Source organism: Ananas comosus, linkage group 22, assembly GCF_001540865.1.
Source record: "Ananas comosus cultivar F153 linkage group 22, ASM154086v1, whole genome shotgun sequence".
In the NCBI taxonomy this organism is placed as follows: domain Eukaryota; kingdom Viridiplantae; phylum Streptophyta; class Magnoliopsida; order Poales; family Bromeliaceae; genus Ananas; species Ananas comosus.
In genome coordinates, this window is record NC_033642.1 from 4355769 (window position 1) to 4371620 (window position 15852).

Genomic DNA, 15852 nt, shown 5'->3' on the forward strand with positions numbered 1-15852 from the left:
AAGGCACGAACTCCCGCCAGCGCGGGGGAGCTCGCTACGCGAGACCTCAAAAACGTAGTGCACAACCTCATTTGGGCTCCTGCCAGAATCGCCCACTCAAGGACGCTACTACCTGAATTACACTTCGTTCAAATTACTCCGCTTTGGGGGCCCAATCGGCACTCTAAATTCTTGTTCTTGTTTCTCGTTACTAATTTCTTATTTCTCATTTCTTGTTCGTGAACGTATTAGACGTATTAATACAACTCGTATAAACAGTGCGGGGCGACCGGTCTAGGCCCGTGCAGCTAGTCTGCGGCTTGCCTGTCGTGGAGAGGACAGGCGGGTTCCGATTCGTTGGTCTAGTACATGTCAATTCGCGGGTCCCTTACGAATTTATTGTATGTACTAGCTTGTGCTACGTGTGTCCACGTTATGTAGATTCTCGTTCTTAGTGTTCATTGTATGTTCACTTTATTTCTCTCTATGTAGATCGATAATGTAAGTAAGTTGGAGTAAAAAAGTATAACTAAATGTAAAAGTAGAAGGGTTTACTTATGTATAATAAGAGTATTATGTTTTACAGAAAGGTTTATGTATTCATTGAAGGTTTATGTAAATGTAGAGATACATGTGCTCCCATGAGATTACGTATTCCTTTCGATGATCGATGATCCCGCGACACGGGAATGGTGCCAGGAGACGGCCATGCGAGAGCATACATGGATATGGGGTTTTGGTGTGCCCCACTCTTGATATATTTATATCAAGGGTCACCCAAGCCGGCGGCTACGGCGGCCAAAAGGGTGATCCAGATTCGACCGTGTCTATCTGTCTATCTTTTCATCTATCTTTATGTAACGATGATATAGATGATACGGTAGTTTACGTTTCTTACGTACCTTGTAGTAGATCGTTATTGGATGATAGTACGATCATACGAAGTTGTCATATTATTTATGTTGATGTTGTATCAATACGTCAGATGATACAGGTTAGTACCGTACTTACGTTAGGTGAATACGATAAGTACAATGTTGAGTTAGCTGATCCGGTTGAACGGATTCTAGAGTTTAGAGTTTCCAGGATCTGTTTCTCGATGGGGCGAGGAACGGGCTGAGTTAGAGCTTCCAGGATCCGTTTCTCGATGGGGCGAGGAGCGGGCTGAGTTAGAGCGAGATGATTCATGCTCGACGATGTATCATTACCTTATATGTGTACGATGATACGGAGACATTAGTACCTTACGTACTTGTATCGTTACTATAAGATGATTAGTACTATGATACGAAGTTGTTGTTATCTTTACTCGATGATGTATCACTACATAGATGTTGTACGATGATACAGAATGACAGTTGAGTTCCATACTTAAGTTTATACGATACGGTAAGTATAAGAAATGGGTTAGACGAACCTTTACTCGATGATGTATCACTACATAGACGTGTACGATGATACGGAGTTATTAGGCTTACTTGCTCGATGATGTATCACGCAGCACGTTGATACGGAGCTATCATAGGTTAGAGTACCGATTGGACTTCCAACGGTGGGGCCCCAATTGGGGCTGAGTGAAAGTTAGAGTATCCACTCCTCTTAGACGTGAGCGTGTGGCTCTGGCAGACGCCCTGTTGATGCAGACGGGGATCACTTCATGAGGCCTCTGAGCACGAAGCAACCTCGCTGGTGGCTGTTCGTTCTTGTCTGATCACTCATACTAGGTTAGGAGTGTTCTCCTATGGGATAGATGGTCCCAGTTACACGGAGACGACGTGTTATGGTTTACGTATTAGTTACGGAGTTTACGTGATTACGGTTTACGTATTACAGCTCATAGCAAGTATGATCGAATCCTTAACTCTAAGGATTATAAGTTCAATCATGTCATTACACTAACTCTAGTGTTCTTTACATCACTTTATGTTCCTAACTCTAGCAACTATTGTTCTTCGCTCTTTACATGTTCTTTTTGCCCCACTTTGCATTATTCTTTCATTCTTTATTCTTGATGCCACACTTTGCATTAACTTTAGCCATTGTCATTATCTTTACATCGCATTAATTCTTTGCCCCACACTAACTCTAGTGTTCTTTACTTTACATTATCAAATGCCACTCGATCTATGTCATATTGTGTCACTCTGTTCTTTTGCCTCACTTGGGTGTTCACATTTCCTCTCATGCATACATATAGGGTTTCACATTTATATAGGTTCTCAACCATCATTAAGCAAGATGTACTCACAATCATGCCACATCACATTCTTTTCGTTACTTTACCCTAAATGCATGCAACAATGTATATAACATATGCTCAATTGAATGACACATTAGGCATAGAAGAAAGTTCAATGAGTTTGGAGAGCACCACCCACCTCGTAGGTTCACTTAGGTGCTCCGATGATTTTCTTGGGATTTTTAGACACCCGGTTCGCTACCTGCGGCAAAACGAAGCCCTATTAGGCCATTTTGCTCATAACTTTACATCGGCTTTTCGTAACGTTAATCCGAGCACACCAACGCGTCGGAAATACCCCCAATTAGGTTTTTAGAGGGTCAATTTCACTTTGAAATCCATACAAGCAAAAGCCCCAATTTGGGTGCCCTAGCTTCATAGCATTTGAAAACCTAGGGTTTGATCTCATTGGGAAGCAAAAGAAGCTTCATTATACTCTAAATAGTCCATCTAAACCATTTCTAGCTCAATCAAAATCCTAGTTTGGATTCACCATGAGAGGTGTTGAAGCTCTCCTTCAAGCTTCACCTCTATACCAAACCATGGTTTTGATCTCTTAAAGAAACAAAAGAAAGCTTCAAATCCTCTAAAAGTTCCATAAAAACCATTTCTAGGTTTACCCAAACCCTAGTTTGGGAGTTAACATGAAAAGGGGCAAAGCTTACCTCTAAACTTGCTCCTTTTTTGCACTAGAGAGGAAGAAGATGAAGTTGCTTCACTCCAATGGCTTCTTCTCCACCTTCTTTTTCTTCTTTTCCACTCCTTCTTGTCTTCTTCTTCTCCACCTTGTCTTCTAGAGAGAGAAAGAGAGAAGAGAGTGTGAGAGGGTGAGAAATGAGAGAAATATCTCATTTGCCCTCCTACTATACTCTATGGGTTGCAAAATTGCAGTTAAACCCCTCAACTTTTATCTTATTAAACTGCCTGGACTAGGCAGATTTCGCATGCGGGGACCGGTCTCCCCGATTAGGGACCGATTCCCGTAGCTCTCCTCTGCTGCAGCCAGGGCTCCCGCGCGATGCGACCGGTCTCTCTTTAGGGGACCGGTCTCTCGGGGACCGGTCTCTCCTTCAGGGACCGGTTCCCGAGAGCAGGTTTTCAGGGACTTAGCCAAATTTTTGGCTGTCTCATTTCTCACGCGTTCGGGGACCGGTCTCTCCCACCAGGGACCGGTCCCCGAGAGCTAAAATTCTGCAGTTTGCAGAATTTTGACCCTCTAGCTCTCGAAAACCTTCCGTAACACACTTTTACTCATTTTAACACCTCCGGACTTTCCGAAGTATACCAACCTCGCACTTTGGTCAATTTGACTAAAGTTTGATATTTATTTGCCGAAGCTTTTCGGTATATTACATAGTGTGTGTGGCATTAACGAGGATAATGAGTACTAAAGTATTTGAACACTAGAGTTAGTGTGTGGCATTAAAGAGAACAAGTGTGGCATAAAGAACAATAAAGCTAGAGTTAGCAACAAATGTGGCATAAAGAATACTAGAGTTAGTGTAATGACATGATTGAAAACAAAGAATGGAAAGAACTTGAGATTGAGACACAATGGCATACAATCTTAGAGCTAAGGGTCATTTGTGCATAATTTCCTTATAGTTAAGGAACGGATTGAACTTGACATCCTTAGAGTTAAGGATTGGATCATACTCGCTATAAGTCCTTGCTCGAGAGCGGTAGCTTCCCCTCGAGCGATGCGCTCCGGAGTTTGTCATCACTGGGTTGGTGCTGTTCCCCAGAGGACGGTCCCCGTCGAGTCGTAGGGGTCTCCTTGACGATTTGGGATTTTGAGTTGGTGAGTTAAAGCGGCAAAACCAACGGGTTAGCCATGAGATTGAACAAGAGATCAAAGAACTTGCATTCTTCATGAGTTTATATTGAGCATCCTTATTGATAGCTTTGTTCAGGCATATTAGTTGCATTCCTACAGTTGGTTACTTATCTGCTTATTTCTTTCTATTATGCCTGAGTTAGACCTAGTGGGAAAGTTGGTGAGATTGGGGCCGAACCCACTGGGAACTTCGTTGTAGTTCTCACCCCACTATTTCCACAGAGCCGGGACCGAGCGAGCCGGCGAGCGACCGCGGTAAAGGTATCGCGCCGTAGACAGAGACCACCCAAGTCGGGTTTTCATATATTGCTAGTAGATGCATTCCCTTATATCATCTTTTGTATTTGATGATTAGAGATGTTAAAGAAAAGAATGTAATCTTTTATTTGAGGAAATGTCATGTAAAAAGAAATGATGAAAAGCAATGTAAAGGCAATGTGATAGTTGAATGCTTGTAAATGGTTAAAAGTTAATCATTTTATTTGTGAGTTGTTTAGTCTAATATTCTTTCACTCTGGCTATTGCTTACCCTCGTGTAAGCCATTATGTATGTTTCCGCTTGTGCATTCTCTTTGCTTGAATTGTACATGTGTTGAGCCTTGGGCGGACAGGGGAAACTCTGTCCGTTCGGCGTCTGTTCGACGTGCCCGAGCCGGCCAAAGGGATCGATCCCGGGGCGTGACAGTGCGATATCTGCTTGAGCCATATACGAGATAATTTGTAGAAAGATGAGCAAATTGATAAGTCTAGAATCTCATCAATGAACAAATCCTCTCGGACTGCTGAAGTATATCTTCAGTGCGCAAGAAAAAAAATTACTATCTCCTCAAAAGATTGGCTTTGATACCATGTTGAAAATATCCAAATAGAAACAGTGAATTAAAAGAGGAGAAAAACTCTTTGTTCTTCTATGTTCTCCATTAACACTAATATATACATGATTCTTACATCCCAAAATGACAACTTGGCTAATCATAGAAATAAAATATTGTACAATCATATACATGGTAGAGTAGCACAAATTATGTTGTAGGATTTTCCTCATATGGAAGGTTGCAGGATCTTCTTCATATAGAAGGCATATAATATTCAGATGGAATGTCCAATCCCAATCAAAGAATAATATTTCTTCAATCAAGGAATAATATTTCTTCAACATAAATATTGATAAATTTTTATTTATTTATTTATTTTGAGAGAAGGTAGCATGCTATCGTTTCATTCAATTAGAAATGAACTCAGCTACAAATTGAGGCAGCCTGGGCCTCGAAAAAAAAGGAAAAAGAAAAAAAAAACAAAGGAAAAGAAGATTAAATTCAAAAACGTTCCCACGAATCTCTGAGTACTCGGATCTCCGTCAATAGACACCCCAACGCACGTTTTGATTTCTGAAAAATTATTCTATTACGCTCTAACCAAATTACCCACCACGTGGCAACGATGGTCGCCAGCTCTTTATCCCCCTGTGCACCCGTTTTGAGACAACACACTTTCCAAATCTCTGTTGAGGATCAATGATTATAAAGAAAGAGTTTATTGGGAAGCAATCCTTTTAGCATAGCCGTAGTGTGAAGGCAGCAAGAAAAGAGGTGGTCCATAGTCTCATTCTTATCTGGGCATAAAACACAATTTTCGTCCCCACTCCAACCTCTTTTTAGAAGGTTGTCGACGGTGAGCATCTTTTTTTTCCAACACTAGCCACATGAAAATCTTGATTTTGAGAGGGGATCTGATCTTCCACAAGCGTACCGTGCTTTCAACTCTAACTCCACCATCTATAAGGAAATTATAGGCTGATTTGACTGAGAACTTTTCTGAACGGGCCCACCTCCATCTTACGTCGTCTTGTGTATTACACAAAGAAAACGTAGAAATTGACTCCTTTAGAGTCAAAAGTTGATCGCTTTCAAGCTGAGAAGTAGGGGTGAACCCTGATAGGATCATATTGAACCCTGATAGGATCATATGCCATTTCCAACCATTCCTTCCCCAACACTCTTTCACTCTGTAATTTTTGAATGTGATCTTCCCGAAGAAACACGGATAAATAGTTCGTAGTGGCGCTCGTTCATACTAGATAGCAGTCCAGAAATTAACAATTTGACCATTCCCGATTGAGTAAGAAATGCCACCACATTAAAATACCTCTCTGGTTGCTAGAACACTCCTCCACCATAAGGAATGTGGTTTGAACGAAATACCTTCCGCAAGCGGTCTCCGCCGTAGATAATATATTCCATATATTAATGCACCCCATAGATGATTCCTTTCAGATAAGAATCTCCACCACCATTTAGTCAATAGGGCTAAATTCATTGTCTCTAAGTCTTTTACCCCTAAACTGCCCTCATTTTTACTTAGGCATACATTTTTTTTTTTTTTTTTTTGAGAGATAGGTAGCACGCTACCCGCTTCGTTTATTTCATTTAGAAATAAACTTAGCTGAAAATATGAATCAACTAGGATTCGAACTTGGGACCTTGGGTACCAACCACCAAGCCCTTTGCCACTTGCGCAATGTACAAGACAGTGTCCCCCTATGGTGGTTGTTTTCCCTCGCTAAAAAAATGCCCTCCTCAAGGCTTCAAAGCAACGCAATACCCACTTGGGTGCCTTGAAGATCGAGAGGTAATATAATGGCAGGTTCGATAGCACCGAGTTCACAAGAACCAGCCTACCTAGTTGTGATAAAAGTTTAGCTTGCCACCTTTCGATCCGCCTCTCTATTTTGCCGATGACAGACCACCAGTCCTCTTTTTTTAAGCGATCAGTTGTTAGTGGTAGACCGAGGTACCGAATTGGGAAAGATTCTAATTTACACCCAAGTAGGTTCGCCAATCTCCTGCCGAGTCGTTCATTTCGCCCCAAATAGAATAATTCTGACTTATGTCGGTTAATCTTTAATCCGGACGCCCACTCAAAAATTTGCCACAAGAAGAGAAGATTTTATATCACTTTTACGTCAATAATTTTATCAATATTTAATTAACTAAATTAGATTGTGAAATCTAATTGAAATGATTCAGAAAGTTTGAGTCAGAAATTACAACAAATTAAAATTTTAGCATCAAAGTATCACGTGTCTCATAGTTTGAAGACCCCTTTTTTTGACTTCTCGTCAACTTGCAAAATCAATATTAGCTTATCAGCGTTAATTTTGCCAATTGTTTTTTTTTTTTTTGAGAGATAGGTAGCATGCTATCCATTTCATTTATTTCATTAGAAATAAACTTAGCTAGAAATGTGAATCAACTAGAATTCAAACTTGGGACCTCAGGTACCAACCACCAAGCCCTTTGCCAATTGCCAATTGTTGGTTCCACATTGCTGAGCTTTCAGTTGTTTGTGCCAGCCAAGTGTTTTACATTCCATTTATTCTAATGACCTGTTTTGCTGTGGAGCTTCTGCACGAGACCTATTTGGAAGCAAAGTAAAAACTCGTAGCCTTTTTATTGTAATCCCCTGAAATCCCTTTTAATATTTGCCATGGCAGCTTCAATTGCAGCTTTTTATATTTTGGATAGCAAAATGTCGTTTTTACTTTCTAACAGTATTTTATTTGAATAGCATGGAATCAAAATTAATTCTAAATTTTCTAAGATGTTGGCATATTGGCTCAGCTGCTCTCCACCTATATTTTTTTTACTAGTCTTCTTGGGCTTATGCTAACTCGCCATCTTATATTTTTCATTATATTTTTTGTCTGATTATCCTTTGGCTTGAGACTTGGAATTGACTTGAAAAAAAATATATAAGTTCAACAGTTTAACAAAATTTTGTCTGTAGGAAACCTATTAATCTCTTTCTAAGCAATCTCTTAAACGGACGGTTGATGAGTAGCCTAATTTATACCCTAACTAGCGACCAAAATGCTGCGGGAATTTGCTATGTATTGGGACTCATAGAAAGTATAAAATAGAAGTTGATCTATTTAATAATCATAATATTTTGATAAATGTTATTTTTTTTGTGTGATATCTAATTTTACAATCAATTTTATATAACTAATTTGGAATAAGATTATATAGAAAAGTTATATGAAATGGATGTTAAGGGTCCTTAGGGAGGTTTTGCTGTATCTAAATCCGCATTGCTCAAGGATTTGATATAGCTAGTCTCTGAAATGTATTCGACCTATTAGGTTAAGCATATTGTAGATGAGGTTGAGTTTTTAATATCAACTGATTAGGGATTTTTTATAAAATGACCCTCTAAAAACTCAAAATTGGCAAAATGGCCCTGTCAAAATTTTATTTGTAAAACTAATCCTCCTTTCGCCACGTGGGCGCAACGTCAGGATTTCTCACAAAGACGGTGAATCGTTTACCGTCTTTGTAATATTTATTGTGAAAGCGGTGAATGGTTCATCGCCTTCCGAAGGCGGTGAACCATTCACCGCCTTTAGTGCAAAATCCCAAGGCCGCCGTTCCTGTGCCCTCGAGAAGACAGGGAACGATTCACCGTCTTCTCCCGCCTTATGAAGACGGTGAACGATTCACCGTCTTATCAAGGACACCATATTCTGGACTTGAAAAGATTTTCGCATCAGAGTAGGGATTTGTACTAAAAACGGTGAATGGTTCACCGCCTTTTGAAGCCGGTAAACCATTCACTGCCTTCACAACAAATATAACAAAGACGGTGAACGATTCACCGTCTTTTTGAGGAATCCCTGACGTGACGCCCACGTGGCGAAAGTAGGGTTAGTTTTATAAATAAAATTTTGGTAGGATTATTTTGCCAAATTCAAATTTTTAGAGGGTCATTTTATAAAAAAGCCCACTGATTACTCTCCGTTTAGATTCCATATGGAAAAGTCTACCTGTACTCCTATAGGAAGGTGTATATCCTACAACTATCAGATCCAATGGCTGATATTAACCCAGATATTAGACCCACTAGCAAAGTACCTCCCTAAGGACCCTTAACACCCATTTCATATAACTTCTCGATATAAGCTAACTCCAAATTAGTTATATAAAACTGATTCTAAAATTAGATATCACACAAAAAAAATAACATCTAGCAAAATATCTATGATTATTAAATAGATCAACTCTCGATTCCACACTTTCTATCACTCCCAATACATAGCCTCTCGTCATCTCGCGCTCTCCCCTTTCTCTTTCTCTCGCTTTTGCTCGCAGGGCACTCCACTCCATCGGGCAGAAGTTCGGCAGCGCTCGTTCCACACATCTCGTGTCCGAAGCCGTCTCGAAGGTGTCTCTCGGCCTCGCCTTTCTCCATTGGTAGGAGGTCGCCTCTCAACTGCTCCCCTGTCCATCCCAGTACCTGTGACGCATTCCTTCAGTCGTGAGCGTCCGAAATTGGGAACGATTTCGGAGCTAATTCGGCCACAACCGAAACAGATGATTCAACTCAAACAGGGCATTTTTTTAAAATTTCTATAATCTTTTATTTTCAATTTTTAATTTAATACAAAATGTATATTTTGAGGGTTTAGGGTTGCAGCTGCGGATTGTCTTTGCGTGCTCCCGATTTCGTCACCGAATAGGTGATTAATTTTATTTTAGCACACTGGTGGTATATTTGATGGTATATTATATTTTATGTTGCATTTTTAAGAATAAAGAATTTATGATTAGGATTAGGGTTTAGGGTTTACAATGTTCTATTATGCCAGTTGATAAGAGTGTTCACAATCCATTGAGTGTGAATTCTATTATGCAAGCTTGTGGTTTAGAATGTTCTATTAGGCCAGCTGATAGGAATATTCACAATCCATGTGACAGTGAGCAGTTCTATTAGGGTTTAGGGTTTAGAATGTTCCTTTTTTATGGTTCCGAACATATATGAGTTGCAATCGTACCCTCTTATGGCATAATATAACAATCCTAGGGCATAATAGAACACTCCTATCAGCTGGCAGGATTATGAACACTTTGATCTAATAATAGAATAGATGTAAAGGTTAATAGAACACTCTTAATAAGTTTATAGTTGTGAACACTGTTTTAGAATTTAGAAACATTTTATGCCATAATAGAACTGTTGTAAAGGGTAATAGAACAGTCTAAATAGGTTTATAATTGTGAACATTATTTTATGATTTAGAATACTTTTATGCCATAATAGAACAGTTATAACGAATAATAGAACACTTTTAAGGTGTTTATGGTTGTGAACACTCTTAACAGTTGTATATATTATTTTTGCACTTAATAGATGCTCTATTATCCACAGCATTTATTCACAGCATTTAGATGTTCGCATTCAACGAAACAAAAATTGTATTAAGATGAGATTGTTCTATTATGTTATAATAATGTATGTAAATTCTATTATGCAAGCTTGTGGTTTAGAATGTTCTATTAGGCCAGCTGATAGAAGTGTTCACAATCCAGCAAATATAATATACCAGCAAATATATTTGCTGATAGAAGTGTTCTCTCGCTCGCTCGCTCGCTCGCAGATCACTCCATCGGGCGGTGTTCGGCAGGGAAGGCGGTCGATAGAAGCTCCTGTCCCAAGCCGTCTCGTAGGTGTCTCTCGTCCTCGCCTCTCTCCATTGGTAGGAGGTAGGAGGTCGCGTCTCAACTGCTCCACTGTCCATCCCAGTACCTGTGACGCATTCTTTCAGTCGTGGGCGTCTGAAATTGGGAACGATTTCGGAGCTAATTCGGCCACAACCGAACAGAGAATTCTACTCAAACAGGGGATATTTTTGAATTTCTATAATCTTTTATTTCTAATTTTAAATTTAATATAGAATTTATATTTTGAGGGTTTAGGGTTGCAGCTAGGGTTCTTCTGTGCGTGCTGCGGATTTTCTCACCGACTAGCTGATTCATTTTATTTAGGGTTTACTCAGCTGGTATATTACATTATTTGTTGCATTTGTAAAAATAAAGCATTTATGATTTTAGTGTTTAGAAGATGCGTCCACAGTAACACACATATATTTCATGTATTTCATAAATTTTGCTTAGTTTATAATAGAAAATATGTTTAGGGTTACTAGTATGTAGAAAGGTATAGAAAACATGTTTGGGGTTACTAGTATATTATCTTATTTATACTTGTATATTTGTATTGAAAATTAATTTGTTTGTATTCATATATGTATTGTTGGCTAGAATTATGTATGCATTACAATCTGTTACTCTTATGCCATAAAGGGTTTAGTCTTAGAGCTTATAAGAACACTCTTAGTAGAACACTTTTATAGAATTTGTGTTTGCGAACATATATGCTTGACAATCTTACACTCTTATAGCATAAAAGAACACTCTTACAGCTTTAATAGAACACTATTATTAGCTTTATGATTGTGAACACTCTTTTGTCATAGTAGAACATTTCTAGGACTTAATAGAATACTTTTATCAGGTTTATAGTTGCGAACATGTATGCATTTGTAATCTTACCCTCTTATGACTTAATAGAATATTCTTAAAGTTTCACTAAACACTGCTATCAGTTGTAGGCTTTATAACAGCTTTATGCCATAATAGAATAATTGTAAAGGTTAATAGAACAATCTGAATAGCTTTATGGTTGTTAACGCTCTTTTGTCATAGTAGAATAAAACACTCTTAGAGCATAATAGAATACTTTTATCAGATTTGCAGTTGCGAACATGTATGCATTCCAATCTTACCCTCTTATGACTTAATAAAATATTCTTAAAGCTTAATGGAATCTGCTATCAGTTTTAGGCTTTATAACAGTTTTATGCCATAATAGAACAGTTGTAAAGGTTAAATAGAACACTCTTAATAGCTAGCTTCATGATTGTCACACTCCTTTGTCATAGTAGAATAAAACACTCTTAAGGCTTAATAGAACAATTGTAAAGGTGAATAGAACATTCTTAATAGCTTTATGGTTGTGAACAAATTTTTGTCATAGTAGAATAGAACACTTTTATTGCATAATAGAACAGTTGTAAAGGTTAAAAGAACACTCTATTAGCTTTATGGTTGTCAACACTCTTTTGTCATAGTAGAATAAAACACTTTTATGCCATAATAGAACAGTTGTAAAGGTTAATAGTTAATAGAACATTCTTAATAGCTAGCTTTATTGTGTCAACACTCTTTTCTCATAGTAGAATAGAACACTCTTAGAGCTTAATAGAATAGTTTTATCAAGTTTACACTTGCGAACATGTATACATTGCAATCTTACTCTTTTGTGTCTATTATAAAGCTTAATAGAAAACTGCTATCATTTTTTTAGTTTAGAACAGTTTTATGCCATAATAGAACAGTTGTAAAGCTTAATAGAACACTCTTAATAGGTGTATGGTTGTGAACAATCTTTTGTCATAGTAGAATAGAACACTCTTTGAGCTTAATAGAACATTATTTTCTCGTTACTTTCAGAACGAAATTATGTGCTTACTTGTGGTTCATAAAATGCAGGTGAAAAAATAGTTTCCACCAGAGCCAAGTCGGGCAAGAAGGCCACTACAAGTGGTGAAGGCACATCTGCGCATTCTGCAGAGAAAAGAAAAGAGAGGCCATCAAAAGCTAAAAGGGCGGCCATGGATCTTATTGTGGGCAGATGTTACGCAGTTCATCTGCACACCACAATGTGTGTTTCAGAGTTGCTGAAGACCGCGGGTAGATTTCAAACAGCTGGCCCCGCATTACGTGATGTAATGTCCGATGAACAGATGGCACTCCTGAAGACTACTCCATTCTTTTCTTATCTCGACTTGCCTCCAATTAAACAAGATCTTGTGTTAGTCGATTGCCTGCTCAGTTTTTGGGACGAAGAGAGAAGAGGTATTAGAATTGGAGAAACATTTCTTCCTTTTAGTCCAGAGGAAATATCCATTTTGGTAGGGCTGCCGGCAGAGGGGGAACCAATAGCATGACAGAGCAAGAGTGTAAAGTCGAGCACTCTTGATAAATATTTCGATGGTGACTATCGGCATGCCGATAGGTCGAAATTAAGACATATTTTGTACAGTATTGCTAGTCAGAATGGAGAGGAGATGGCAGCTGATTTTGCGCGTATATTTATATTATACGTATTTGCGACCGTCCTTTTTCCGACCAGCCACTACATTGTGCCGAAGGCGATATATAGATATATAGATGATGTGCATAGAATAGGGGAATATGCCTGGGGCCATGCTGTATGTAATTATCTTGTCAGCTCGATCTCCAGAGCATCCCCGCGTGTGAAGCATCGGAATAGCGGCCAAGAAAGACTTGCCGGCTATATTGACGGATGTACAATAGCATTTTAGTAAGTAATATCCTTGATGTATTTTGTCAATAGAATATCTGTTGCATAATTTTTTAATATCGCAATTCTTGATAAACTTACAGAGTTGGGCTTATGAGCATATAAAGGGGTTGGGTACTTCCGACGGAGACAAGGATGTCCCTCGGATGAGAAAATGGAAGGGTTCAAAAGCATACCGGAGTTATAAGAAGCTTCTAAAAAAGCTGCAGAGCTATACTCCTGCAGAGGTAACCATTTCTGTAAGGAATGTAGTTTTATAATTTTCTTATAATACTTATTAAATAGATTTATCTTTTTGGCAGGTTGTACCCACATTTACTTACCGCCCTAATGATATGTCTATATTGAAGCCCACGTTACGTGGCAGCCGACCGGAACAGGTATTACTCAATTGAGGTAGTAGAAAATATTATTTTGTTAGATTTTATTTGTCAAATTGTGATATTGTCCTTTCGTACATCTCTCTCGAATGTGGTACAGGCAGCGGCCCCCGCGGCAACAACTGCTGCCGGTGAAAGTAGCAATAATATCAGCTCCTTATTGAATCAATTGGAGCAAGCTCTTAATAAACTACAAGATCGGAATAAGATGTTGGAGTGGGAGAATGCAATGCTAAAAGAAAAAAATGCAAAGCTTGAAGCGCAACTATCTAGCGCTAGTACAGCCGCTGCTGCAGAAGGCGGAGCCGAAGCCGGTGTTGATCCACATCAAGGTGGCCAAGGCGCAGCGGTTGAAGAAAGCAGCCAACAGAGAGTTGATGTTGGCGAGACTGTAATAAGGGACATTCCTTCAAGAATTCAACGAATTAAACATCGTGCAAGGAAAGAAAAGAGAATGTCTCCTGATTTTACGCCGGGCGAACGTCCTTTGACCCGGCACTATAGACGAAAGCAGCATCATTCTTTGAAGATCGGGAAGGCTGAAGCTAGTGAAGAGGCATCAGATACTGCGACAGGGACCATTGGAGGTCCTTCTGGTATGATATACATGATTAAGTTTAGTGCGAATAAACTTATATCATATAAAATATGACTTTTTCATGTGAGTTTGTTCAATATAGGAAATTAAAGCTGAACATGGACACTCAGATAGTGCAAAACAAGCCGTTGAGATTGATGATATCCCTGTACCGGATCAGGAGCTTGGGGTCATTATTGAGCGTCGTCGCAAGTATCCCGGAAGAGATAAAATTCCCAAAGTGGAGCAGGACGCAATAGATTTTCTAATTTCCCGACCTATAACAAAGTTCGTCAATCCTTATATACATGTAGTGATTCGTTAGGATTAGATATTTTTGGTCAAATATTCTACCTTAGCTGGACAGAACATTAATTTCTTTCGTATTATTAATTAAATGTTCTTTTTATAGGGGACACATATGGCAAGATTGTCACGACCCGCGACCACCCGCCAATTTGGCCGGGTCGCGGCGCCGCCGACAGACCGCCGAACGGACAGGGTTTCCCCTGTACTACGGACAGAGTCTCCCCTGTACATTCAAGGCATCGCAATCCAAACAGGTACAAAGGTTCCAACCAGGAACAGATATAAATCAAACAGATTGCAAATGGAGGGTATCATACAACATAAACACACCTTAAAGTATTACATTCATTCTCATTCATAGTTTTTACATCACAATTACCATTCTTTTAATCCAAATGCAATCTAAATTATTACAACTTAAACAAGCCTGATACATTTCTTTTCATTTCTTTAAAACCCTTAAGCTAGACTGTCACAGGGTACAACTATCTCGGTCTCTGGGTAGGACGCTATCTGCAGAACTACGTCCTCGCCTTGCGCCGCCGCGCCGCACACCTGTGTACCTGTACCTGTACCTGTACCTGTACCCCCAAAACAGCAACACGGGGGTGAGACTATTGTCCATAGTCCTCAGTGGGTTTAGCCACCCAAGAGAACAAGCTCAGCCAACAGGTCTAACGAGGCACTGCAACATGTTAGATCAACAATATACAACAGATATATATATTCAATTGAAATACATGTCCTGCCTCACGAAATGCAATATGCAATATCTGGAATCATGCAAGTAGGTTATCTTAACACTACTTATGTTCTTAATCATTCTTTACTCTTTGCTATTTAATGCTTACTTTTAGCTCTTAGCTATTCTTTATCATTTAGCTATTCTTTACTTGTAACCTTTCGTTACATGTTCTTTATTCTCAACATTCTCAAACCATGCTATATTTTAGCCTTTGGCATTCTATTCTAAGGTCACTTTACCTTAGTCAACAAACCACCCGACTCGGTCTAGAGTCAATCAATCGCGGATAGTCCGCGCACTGTCTAGCTCGAGGTGAAGGAACTCTCACATGCACCTCAGCTGGCAACAGCTCACCGTACTCCTGTCCTAGCCGTCTGGCGGCGAACGAATCGCACCACACCCAACAACGGCCTAGGTTCAATGACTTAGTCACCCGGCGGCGAAATCGTCGCACACACGCCACGACAGTGGTTCAGTCAACAGGCGGTAGNAAATGGATGTTAAGGGTCCTTAGGGAGGTTTTGCTGCATCTAAATCCGCATTGCTCAAGGATTTGATATAGCT